Raw genomic sequence first — 13,041 nt, forward strand, 5'->3', positions numbered from 1 at the left:
TAGTAAATCTTCAGTTACTTTATTATTTTAAAACACTTGCTGCACACTATTTACAGTAGCCAGGTCATGAAAGCAACCTAAATGCCCATCGACAGACGAATGGATAAAGAAGATGTGGTACATATATACAATGGAATATTAGCCATAAAAAGGAACGAAATTGGGTCATTTGTAGAGACATGCATGGATCTAGAGACTGTCATACAGAGTGAAGTAAGTCAGAAAGAGAAAAACAAATATCGTATTTTAACACATATATGTGGAACCTAGAAAAATGGTACAGATGAACCAGTTTGCAGGGCAGAAATAGAGACACAGATGTAGAGAACAAACATATGGACACCAAGGGGGGAAAGTGGCAGCGGGGGGTGGGGGGTGATGAATTGGAAGATTGGGATTGACATATACACACTAATATGTATAAAATGGATAACTAATAAGAACCTGCTGTATAAAAAATAAAATAAAATTCAAAAAAGAAAAAACACTTGCGTATTTCAGTAAGATATATGAATGGAACTATCACCTGACATGACTGAAAAAAGACTAGAGTTGGCCAGTTATGTCCCACCCTAATTTAACCAAGAAAAGTGAGAAAATTAACTGCATCTTCGTAATCATGTAATTAGAGCTACTTTCACATGCATTAAGTGTTGTCTGGTGGATTATTTTATAAGCATCTATTGTTACACAGCACAGAGGCTTCTTTAGCATGGTCAACTAAATATAATTTAAGTTCAATAGCTTCCTTGTTAACTTCATTTTGTTTCATTCTATCTTCTTTTTGTGATATTTAATCATAATATAGTAAATGATATTTTTCCCTTATCCTTTAGGATCTATTTTAAATACAGGCAAGGGTTAATGCCTTTGTCAAGAGGGATATTTAAACAGTTTCTACTCCAGACTTATAAAGTGAATATGAATTCCCAATGAAATGTAATTAATTGTACTGATTTAATAAGTGTGTGATTTTTATGTACATGAAAAAATAATATGGATTAATCATTTGACTTAATTTTTTCTGGAGCTATTAAACCATTAAATGACAAGAAGAGATTTTGTAAATTAAATGTTGAGACCGTTAAATTTAATATTTATTTTGTTGCTTGGAACAACATATTTTCCCAAGAAATTAATTTCTAAATGATCATAGATATCAATAAAAGTAGTATTTCAAAAATGAAGCAACAAAAAGAGGCACAGGGCCTTCTTGTGATTTTGTGAAAGTGCCACCTCTGTCAACTTCTAAAGCCTGTCCTGCTTCCCAATCCACACCACCTGCTTCCTGAACTCAACTGTCCTCTCTGTAAGGTCCAAGCCTGTGTCTTGTGTAATATTGAATCTCCAGGGCCTAACATAGTAGATTCCAACCTGTTTCTGAATGAATAAATGATAGCATACTGTTGCCTGTATCCACCCTTTATTAGGAAACAGGAGTTAATGAAGTTGGAAATAATTAATGGTCAAAACAATATTATATGGACACATTTAATCCTAATTCTGAAATTAAATAGCTCTTGCCCATTCTGCAGAAGAAAGGAGATTTGGAACCAGTTGGCCAAGGCCCAACAACTTACCCTAAAATGAGAGTCATGGAGTCCCCATGTTGAAGCAGAGATCATCTGGTCAAATTCTTTCGTTTTACAAATGGGGGAACTGAGACCCATAGAGAAGAAAGCGACTTCTCACATGCACACATGCACACACACACACACACACACACACACACACACACACACACACACCGTTTCTCATAAAGCCTTGAAGCTTTGTGGTCTGATAACACAGAAAAGGAGTCAGACAAAGTAGGAAAGTTCCCTGCTGTTTATTGGCCATACCCTCTGCCCTGCCCCTTATCATATTGAGCTGCCCAATCCCACCATTGGAAGAGCTCCAGAGATGGGAAGGGAAGGTGGGATGAGGAAGCACTGCCCAAGGCTCAGTGGTTCCACTCCTAACCATACAGTAGTTGGGTCACACATGGATTCCATCTTCACCCTCAACCTCTCTGGTCCCTAACAAGAGCACAGACTACTTGTCTCTCCCTAAATCTTCCTCCACCCTATCTTTGCCTCAGGCAACTAAACTAAAGGCTAAGGACTAGAGTTGGGGGAGGTATCTGGGCAGGATTTTATCCTAGCATCCAGCCTATTGCCATCAGAAGAAAGATGGTCATCCAGGATCCTGCAGGAAAGAAAGAAATGATTATAAAGCAGAATTAGGTGGCTTTGAGAGCCTGGGAAACTTTTTAGGCTTAGATACTCCACTTCGGGGATTGTTTTGTAAGTCATTCATGCATTTTTTCAACAAAGCCTTCCTGGGACTCACCATGTGCCATTTCCTCTGTTAGACTGGGGGGGGAGGTGGTTGGAGACACAGAGATGAACTCTCTATCTCGGTGTGGACCCCTCTCAACCCCTCTCACTTGTTGTTATCTTCATGGTCCTCTATCTTGAAATTTCAACCCCTACCCTAAATCATTTCTGGAAAGCCTCAGGTTCTGATGAGGGATAAAAGTCTAACTATGACTACCAACAACCTCACAATGACAACTCTACCATGTACAGCTGAGGAAGCTGAGACTTAGGGTAACTGACCTCTCCCAAGTCACATACTGTTAAGCAGGGACGAGATCCAAGACCAGCACCCTCCAGAAGCCAGTGTGCACCCCCAGACCCTGGCGCAGTCATCAGAACTTTATCACAGCAATCGCTGTGTACCAACCTGCCAAACTCCTGCTACGGGAGGCACTGGGCTCTGAAACCACAAAGGAAGAAAGATTAAGCTTAAGGAGGCATCCTGATAGTACCAGGTCAGCACACTCCCATCATTGAAAGATTGGGCAAAAAGAACCCTTTGTTGAAGCAGGGACTCAGAAAGGTGTGATGATGAACCTTCTGCCTCTAAAGAATGGAATTACTAAGAAGATAGGCTTTCCCGCAAGGGTCAGAGCTTTGGAAGGTTGTCAGGGAATAGAGAGAAAGGAGAGATGGTTTCAGACCAGCAAGGAGGATCTACAAAGAGCATACTGGCACAAGGGACAAACAGACTGGTAGAAGATTGGTCTGGTGTGGCAGGAAAGATGAGAATGGGAGGAGAGAAGCTTAATGAGTGAGAATGGAACCGGGACCGGGTGAGGGGAGGAGACCTCTCCAGAGCAAAGGAGGAGCCGAGGAGGATATGGGCTTGGGGAGGACATGGACTAGAATTGAGGGAGGAGTCTGAGGACATGCAGGTAGAAGGAGGCTCAGTGAAGGGTCGGGGTCTCAGAGCAGGTCAGTGGGAAAATCTGGAAGAGGAGTCAAGGAGGCGCCCCATATGATCCAGTTACCACTTGATCTAATGGGCCCGAACACCATCCAGCCAGCGCCGCTCTCCAGACCCTCCCGAGCTGAGATCTCCCAGGCTCGATTCCTCCCAGGCGGACTCTTCTGACTACAGGTCTGCTGGGACACAACAGAAGGGTAGCGAGGTCTCTTCCCGCCCCAGCCTGGGCGGGCCTTTGTCCGAGACCCCCAGGTAGCCCCAGTGAGGTCTCCAAAATCTTGCCCTTTACGTCAATCCACAGGCCCCTCGCCCTCGGCTCCGCCTTCAGCCCCGCCTCCGGAGGGATAGGCCAATCCCCAGCACCGCCGCCCTCCAGGCCCCTCCTTAGTCAGGCCCTTATTGGTCCCCCTCTCCTTAGTCCCTGCAGGCCCCTCCTTAGTCCCTACCCGACTGCATTGCTTGGAGTCCGGCTCCTCAGCTAGCCACCCGGAGCTGCGGCCGGCGGAGGCTGCAGCGACTGCCCGGAGCCTCTAGGGCTGCCTGTCTGCTCACCGGCGGACACGGGCGTCCCGCCTGCTTGTCACACAGGGTCGCTTGGCTCTGCAGGTAGAGCGTATCGCTAGTCGAGAAGCGGAACAGGTTGAAGGCCAGCGTCACCTCCAGGGAGGCCCCGTTGGCCCGCAGGCCCCACGAGCAGCCTGTTGCTGACTGGGCAGCTGTGGGGAGAGGCAGCGTCACCCACTGCTAGGAGCCCCGGCAAACACTGATTTCCCATTTTTTGCTTGTCCTGTGGGTGTAGATGCTGGGTCTCATAATGAAAATTTGCATGCATTATTTCATTTCATCCTCACATCAGTGCTAGCAGGAAGACAGTTTTGCCCCCGTCCTCTTTCTTCCTTTCTTCCTCCCTCCCTCCCTCTCTCTCCCTTCCTTCCTTCCTTCCTTTCTCTCCCTTCCTTCCCTCTTTCCCTCTTTCCTTCCCTCTCTCTCCCTCCCTCCCTTTTTTCTTTCTTTCTCTTTCCTTCCTTCCTTTTTTTTCCCCTAACACATTTTCTCTCCCTCTGTCTTTTCCTTTCTTCTCCTTCCCCTCTTCTATTATTATTTTGATGGTGTGGTGGTAGTAAATCATGACAAGATGACCTTTAATTTTCTTGTTTGTTTGTTTTTCTAAGGCTCTCCCCTTCGATAAAGTTTGCTTCTTGACTGGGCATAGCTTATCAGTGATCACTTATTAGCAGTAACTTCTCCACATTAAAAAAGGAAACTTTAGTTACTGGTGGCAAACTCTGGTAGACATAGAAAATTCTGAGCTAAGAGATTCGGAGGTAGGCTTGAACTGTTCACGTTATTGTCATGGTGACTTTTTTTGAGGTAACAATAACCTAGATGTAACCCTTTCACTATAACTGGTAGTATTTGGATAGACCTGTGGTGTAGAGTCCATGGGCAGAAAGAAAGTCTTATTATACATAGGCCCTGTTCTAGGTGCTTGGGAGAATTAGAAAACTGAGTGAACAAAACAGACCAAACCTCCTATTCTCTTGTGGGTGAGGGGAGACAGACAATAAATAACTTAATAAAAAAATAAATGATCTCATGTAATGTAGTATGAAAGGAGGTGATAAGTAGATAGAAGAAAGAAATAGGGATCTAGACTGGATGAGTGCAGGGTAGTTGCAATTTTACATAGCATGGACAGGGTAGGTTTCATTGAAATGGTACCATTTTAGCAAAGACTAAGGAGATGAGAATTTGCCATATGGGTATCAGGGAGTTGAGGGTTCCAGGAAGAGAAAACATCCAATGCAAAAGCCTAAGGGACAGCAAATTATCTTCCCACTGAGTTACCAGCCACACAGACGCTACCTCCTGTGGGCATTAGGGAGTCACCTAATCTCTGTCTCTTGTGCTTCCTGAAGCCCATTTAGTCTTTTTTACCCTGTGATCTTTATTCCAGGAATCAAACTCACCATCAATAAGTCCATTCTAGTTTCCCCCCTTGATGGTCTTTTTATTTTTTAAAGATGAGGAAACTGAGGCTCAGAGAAGTTAAGTAGGTTGTCCAAGTTTCTTCAGGTAGCAACCTGGCTGCAGTGCCCTCCCATACCCTTAATCACTAGGTTCTCTTTCCTCCTGACAAAGGAAGAATTGCACACTAGGACTGTTTTTGAGGTATTTCAGAACCAGGACTCTGGAGCATGAGTAGACCAGCATTATGTCCTTGGTCTAGTCATTAAACTCTGTACCCTCTCTAATCCCCTCATCTTTAAAGTGGGGGAAATAATACTTCACAGTGTTGTTTTCAGGTATAAATGAGGTAATGAATGATTCACTGTGTTCTGCGAAGACTTGTTAATATTAATGCAATACAACCAGAAGACAGGAGACACAGCTCCTTCCCTAGACCATGAGCTGTTGAGGGTAAGGACTTGGCCCAGAACTTAGCAAGATCTCCTACTTTGAGTTGTGAAGTTTCTCTATCTATAAAATGGGAACAAAAATATACCTATCTCGTAGAGTGTGTTGTGAGGCTTAAGTGGGTTAATATATGTGAAGTGATTTGAACAGGGTCAGGCATGGAGTAAATGTCAAATATATTACGTAGTGTATAGCACCCTGAAATGTTAGTTTTGTTTTTGTTTTTTTACTTTTATCACTGTAGGTCCTCAGTAATTGTTTGAGGAAAGAATACAAGGAATGAGTGTCATTAATTGGCTGTAATGTTGGACAGACCTTAATCTCCCAACGCCTTAATTTACTCATCTGAAAAATGGGAATGGTAATAATGCTTGAATATTTTTCAACAAACATTCACCCAGCACTTACTTTCTCCCACTGTTTATGTACCAGTGATACAGAGAAGAGTGACAGGATCTGTGCTCATAAGTACAAAACCATCCAGCACAAGCTATAGTCCAAGAGCTAGTGTGGCACTGAAAAGAGGTTACCAGAGTCCAACAGGTACTTACCTCTCCTTCACAAAGTAGTAGGTGGCCTTAACAGCACCTGTCCTGGAGATGCTGGTGCTGGTAAAGACCTCATTGGCCACCAGGGCAAATCTGTCTGGGCCACTACTTGTGGCTCTGAGGACCACGTAGAGAGGCTTGCCAAGGGAAACTGGTCTGTTCTCAAGTGGAGATGAGAGCTGAGGGTCTGTGAAGATGCCCAGGATGACAATGGTGTTCCCAGTGCCCATAATACGGATAGTGATATATCTGGAGAGGGACGGGAATGAGACCCTCACCACAAAACCCTAGAGGTAGGGGCATCACTCGCATTCTGCCTTGCACCCTAGGTCACTGAGCACTGGTAGCCATAGAGAACTAGGGGAGGGAAGGAGCAAAACTTCCAACTTTCCTCCTGCACCTCCTAAAAAGTGAGGGGCCACATCACAGATCCCCAGACCCCAGGACCCTTGAAGCCATCTGAGCCATCCTACCTCAAGGTAATTTACATAAACAACCCATAATGCATTACTTCACAGAACATCTTTTTCTTCCAGTAATACTCCGAGTCTCAATCTAAGAGGTACCTATGATGGGTGGGCATGGCGGGCCAACATCCTGAGGGTGTTGACTCCTTTTGCCTGGATTATAGGTAGCAGTGGGAACTCGAGAGCCTTCACAGGGCCCAGCCCAAGAGGCAGCTGACAGAAAAGAACTCACAGGAAGAAGACCACCGGGTAGGGGTGGGTCTGGCTGACATTTACCACCAGAGGGTACGTGCAGCTGAAGTTGAGCATTGTGGAACCAGTATTGGTATAGTCAGGGTGAACCTGCAGAAGCTGCGCCTCCAGAGAATAAAGGGCATGGCTGTTGTTGGTCCAGAAGACACAGGGAGGCAGCCATTACTCTCAGATCTCCAGGGGAATCACTTTCTTCCATCATCATTTGCTTCAAGTTGTTGATTTAAATAAGAGTAATGACTAAAGTTTACTGAGCGTGGGTTGTATTCCAGGCACTGTGGCCTGACCACTACTCTCTGAGGAGGGTTCTGTTATTAGTCCCATTTTACAGAAGAGTAAACTGAAGTTTGGTTTTTTTTTTTGGCCGTGCCATGCGGCTTGCGGGATCTTAGTTCCCCGACCAGGGATTGAACCCGGGCCCTCAGCAGTGAAAGCGCAGAGTCCTAACCACTGGACCGCCATGGAATTCCCTGAACAGTAAACTGAGGCTTAGAAAGTTAAAAGATTTGCCCAATGCAACTAACAAAGCCAGAATTCAACATCTCTCTGATCCCAGAGCCCATATTCTTAAACTCCGTGCCAGTGGTTCTCAAATTTCAATGTGCATTTTAGAATCTCTTGGAAAAAAATAAAAGAATCACTGTGGGGCTTGTTAAAATTGCCAAGTCCTGGTCTTATCCCAAGATTCAGATATCTTTTTGGTATTTCATTGTTCCCATAGGATTTTAAAAAAGGAATCAAAATGATTTGTTTTATTGCTATAAATCAAGCAGTTTATTAAAAAAAGAACACTGATAGAGAATTCTAGGGGCAGAGCCAAGGACTTAGCTATTACATGTTGAAACTACCGATTCTGTTCTATGACTTAGGCAAGAGAAACCATGACTCTGTGGGTGGCAGAACAAGACACTGGAGGAAATAAATCACCCACCCAACCCTGCCGTTAGAATGAACTCTAGTTTTCAAAGTGAGCCTGGGGAGCTCCAGAGCCTCTTTGAAGGGGCATTAAAGCCTACCTATGTGCTAGGGGGAAGCTGACCCAGCAGGGCACTCTTCCTCCCACTCCATTCAATCAGACCTGCCCTGATTTTATATATTTATTTTTATATTTGGCTTTTATGTAAGATCCCTTCCAAGGAAAGGAAGTGACAGCACAGTGAGCAGTTAGGAGCACAAACCAGCTCTGTTAATAACTAGCTGTGTGACTTGGGAAAATCCCTCAACTTCTCTGAGCCTTAGATTGCTCATCTGTAAAATGGGAACCTCACAGGATTATTGTGAAGATTTAGTGAGATAGTGCACGTAAAAAAGAATTTGACCCACAGCACATGGTACACGGTAAGAAATTTATAAATATTGGTTGTGGTTGCAGTAGTTATTATTTTAAAGGATTCTGTGGCTGACAAGTTTGGAAACCGATTTCCCAGTCCATCAATCATGGCACCATTTATAAAGGCATTCCCAATCTGATGGGGGACAACGTGGTCTCTTCCCCAAAAAGACTGGTCTGACTGCCAAGACTGGACTCCATTCCAGATAATTATTCTTCGGTTAAATGGAAATAAAGTCACAACTGGTGCCCAATCATTCATTTCCCAGTCCCTCCCCCAAAACACACATACAGCCCAACTTCCTATCAGAGGGCCCCTCCCAGATTGCTCACAGAAAGGCGGAGTCCACAGGTACCCTCCTTCTTCTCCATTGTGAAGACCTGGACACTAAGACCCTCCTCTGTCTTACTGACACTGGAGCATCCTGAAAAGGCACCTTCTTCCAGGATCCAGTGGCGAGTCTCCAGGAAGCAGCTGCTCAGGACCACCTCAATTTCCTGCAGCTGGCAGCGCAGGGCCACCAACACCCTGGATAGTTCTGCAGGAGGACAAGAGCCAGGGCAGAGGCCTCCTGAGGCTCCTGGGATGACGCCATGGGCAAGGGTACGCATTCTAATCTGGGTGGAGGAAACACTGTGGGGATATTAGCCCAACCCATAACAACTCGCTTAAACGAAGACTCTCCCCAGCGGGAGGTGAGACCCCTCTGCCATGATTGCACTGGGGGACCCTGATTCCTGGACTTAGCTGATCCACTCAGAACCACTTTCCCAGGAACTGAGCCTGAAAGGAGGCGGTATAAAGCTTGAGAGTTGTGAGGCAGCCCTTTTCTGTCACGTGGGCTGAGAGGCAGGACAAGCCAGTGTGTGGAAAAGGGAACAAAGCAGGTACAGGTGCAGAAGGGGAGAAGCAAGATTGAGAGAAGAGAGAGGCAACGCCCTGGGTTCCACCACATGCGTGGTTCCAAGTCCCTGGAGACTCTGGTTGGAGGCTACCCTGGGGCTCCATGAGATGCCCTTGTAATAAGTTCTCCTGTTTCCCCTTCTCCAGCCCCGTTGGTTTCTGTTACTTGCCTGGCAGATTATTTTTGGAGATATTAATTTGTTTTGTTCTTTGATTTCCTTCTCATTCCAGCAGGTAACCTGGGCCTTAGGGGTTTTTGAGGGACCTAAACTGTCTGAAATCAATGGCTCTTTCTGTCTTATAAAAGCCTGAACCCCCAAAGAGACATTACTGAGGGAGGAGAGGGAGGGAGTGCCTTTGAGAGCCATGAGGGAGAGTCTTCAAGTCCTTTTTAGGATTTCTTAGTTTCATGAGGCAACAAATTTTGTTTTATTTTGTTTAATGTTTTCAATTTTTTAAATTAATTAATTTTCCTCAGGCCAGTTAGTGTTGATTTTCTGCCCCTGGCACCACATGGTGCCCTGATACATGTCAGGCACCAGTGGTTTCGGGTGATGAAGGAGAAGCTAATATCAATATTTAACCCTTCCCTCTTTCTATGTCTGCTCTTTCCACACTTGCTGTTGAATTTGGGATGAACTGCTTATAGTTAGTCATTAAAAAGTAAAATGTTATGGAAATACTAAATATTTCTGGACTTGTTTTATTACTTTGAATTTAAAGGTTTTGTTTTCCTTTCCTTTTTTTTAAAAGCTCACTGATTCTATCTTGGAAGGCATGTTTGGTCAGAGGGATGGGCTACAATATAAGAGCAGGTGCTTTGGGAGTTCCCTGGTGGCCTAGTGGTTAGGATTCCAGGCTTTCACTGCTGTGGCCCGGGTTCAATCCCTGGTGGGGGAAGTTTCCCCACCCAAAAAAAAAAGAGCAGATGTTTTGTACCAACCTGAGTTGGTGGAAGGGGAGCAGTATAAGTCAGTCACATAACTTTCTGCTATTGCAATCAATAGTATATTGTGATATGGAATGCCAAATAATAATATCAGTAATAGCTAACACTCAAAAACTGATGCCCGGAAGTTAATGTGATCATATTATCTCCAGCAGAAGAAAATGAGTCATGATTCAAACCCAGACAGTCTATCTTGCAGAGTCCATGTTCTTACTCACAGGGAAGAAAGTTAACACGAAAAGAAAAGGTGTCTCATTCTCAATGTGTGAAAACACAATGATATACTTCCTATATTCTGTGGAGGGACACATGTTGCATTGTACAAGTGGGTACATAACCCTGGTCTCCCCAGGAGAGTTTGTTGAGATGGGGACAAACCTCTAATGAGCCAGAGTTTGACTAAAGCCCCCCTGGGTCAGACTTGTCAACCTGGTCACTTCTACTTTGCCCAGGCTGCTCAACTCTCATCTGAACTCCCTCGTTGGCAACAGGGTATATTCCAAGGTACTGCTTAAATGTTCCTAAGAATGAGGTTTCTGGGGACACTCTTGGAAAATGCATGCCATAATCTGTTTTAAAAATCTGACTTTGAAAGGAGTCACAGTGAACAGTGGAATACTATATATTAAAGGCTCTGAAAAGTCCTGCAGTCAAAAAACAGTTTTGTTTAATCCAGTATTTCCAAAATATACTTGACAATACAACCCTTTTGTTTTAGTGTAATGTCTATTGAAATCCCATAGCATTGGTGTCCCACAAAATACATTTTGGAAAACACTGGCCCATAAGTTAAGCACTGCCTAGTTTTAAATGTAATAGGAGCTTCCTCCTAAGGCTGGATTATCCAATAGACCAAAGCAGGAATGCCAAGGAAATATTTTTTGAAGAAATTTGATATTTTAAAAAGCAGAGTAGGACTTCCCTAGTGGTGCAGTGGTTAAGAATCCGCCTGCCAATGCAGGGGAGACAGGTTCGATCCCTGGTCCAGGAAGATCCCACATGCCACAGAGCAACTAAGCCCATGCGCCGCAACTACTGAGCCTGTGCTCTAGAGCCCACCAGCCACAAGTAGTGAAGGCTGTGCTCCACAACAAGAGAAGCTACTGCATTGAGAAGCCTGCACACAGCAACGAAGAGTAGTCCCCGCTTGCTGCAACTAGAGAAAGCCCATGCAGCAACAAAGACCCAACACAGCCAAAAGAAGGAAAAAAAAAAAAAAAACAGGCTAGTCATTTTAGGAAAATCAGAATTTTGCTAACTTGAAATTTTTGGGGGGTTAGATTTATTTCAACTGTAGGAGGCATATGTTTGGGGGACACCATCATCTTTTTTGGTTCCCAGGACCCAGCTTCTGCCCTGCCAGAGGGTGAGCCTGGGAGTTAGTTGTACTGCTACTAACACAGGCAGACCCTGTGAACCCAGCCACACTGGTCTTGCCTCAACAAGATTTTTGCCTCCGTTTCCCTGTCTAGCCCTCCAGGCCTGTGTTGGGGCTACAGCCTTTTTCTTTGGTGGATCATCATCTACTCCCCCCAGGAAGGCTTAATCTCTAGGCAGTAATTAGAATCCTGGGGGCTGGGGGTTGATGAATTGTCCATTCTGCCTCTGCTATATACTGAATATTTGCACACACCCCCACCCCAAATCCATATGTTAAATCCTAATGTCCAATGTGACAGTATTAGGAGGTAGGGCCTTTGGGAGGTGATTAGGTCATGAGGGTGGAGCCGTTATGAATGGGATTAGTGCCCTTATAAAAGGGACCCCAGAGAGCTCCCTTGGCCCTTCCATCATGTGAGGACACCGCAAGAGGACAGCTCTCTATGAACCAGGACGTGGGCCCTCACCTAATAGCAAACCTACCAGTGCCTTGATCTTGAACTTCCAGCCTCCAGAAATGTGAGAAATGTTTCTGCTGTTCATAAGCCACCCAGTGCATGGTATTTTGTTATAGCAGCCTGAATTGACTAAGACAAATTCATATGCTCAGCTACCTTTCCTCTCACTAGAAATCACCTCTGCCCAGATGGACTCTTTAGATGTCAATGTCTGACCAAACCTCACTGGCCCTCACACACCCTTTGGACATGTGTTCATCTGGGCCTTCAGATGTGAAGAGAGTTGTGAAGAGTTCTTCGCCGTACTGACATGAGTTCCTCAGACTTACCTGATGGGCATAGTAGCTGTTATTGCACATACAAACTCTCCTGTCCGCCGGGTATTCATCTGAAGTACAGACTCCTGCTCCAGGACTACTGTTCTTGGTGTGTTTAGGGGAGGCTTGACTGGCTCCAGTGCTGGCAGCAGATTTTGTCATCCCCGAGGAGCTGGGAATAAGTGTTGTTGAATGAGCAGCTGTTGTCTCAGGTGACTGGGCCATTGCAATGCCAGCACTGGGGGCTGATTCCACTGGATGGGAAGGTGCTTGTGTGATGGTGTTGTGATGTTCTGGACAGCATGCTCATCGTGGGGGCTGTTATTGGGGTTGGGGGTGCAGCGGTAGTTACCCCTGCCTGAGTGCCAGGCATGTCTGTCCCCAGGTGGTCATGGTTAGCAAAGCGGTATAACTGCACTGCTTGTCACAGGTAAAGATTCTTTCACATCAGTGATTTCGTCCAATGTTGCGGGGGATAGCATTGCAGCTGACTTCTCAGAAACAGTGGTTCTCATGGACCCCGATGATGTGACGTCATTGCCTGGTGTGTTTAAGGCCGTTGGAGCTGTGATCGTGGCTGACCTTTGGAGAGTCAGCGACCACTGATGGCTCCAATCCATTGGCTCCGGAGCTTGATGCGAATGGGGTTGCAGCTGGAGCACACTGGTTCTGTTTTGAGGGGTTTGCTGAGGTGGCCATGCTGGATGAGGCTGTGCTTCTGGTTGTCCCTCCCTGGTCCTTCAATGTA

This window comes from Lagenorhynchus albirostris, chromosome 2 (genome assembly GCF_949774975.1).
Source record: "Lagenorhynchus albirostris chromosome 2, mLagAlb1.1, whole genome shotgun sequence".
Classification (NCBI taxonomy): domain Eukaryota; kingdom Metazoa; phylum Chordata; class Mammalia; order Artiodactyla; family Delphinidae; genus Lagenorhynchus; species Lagenorhynchus albirostris.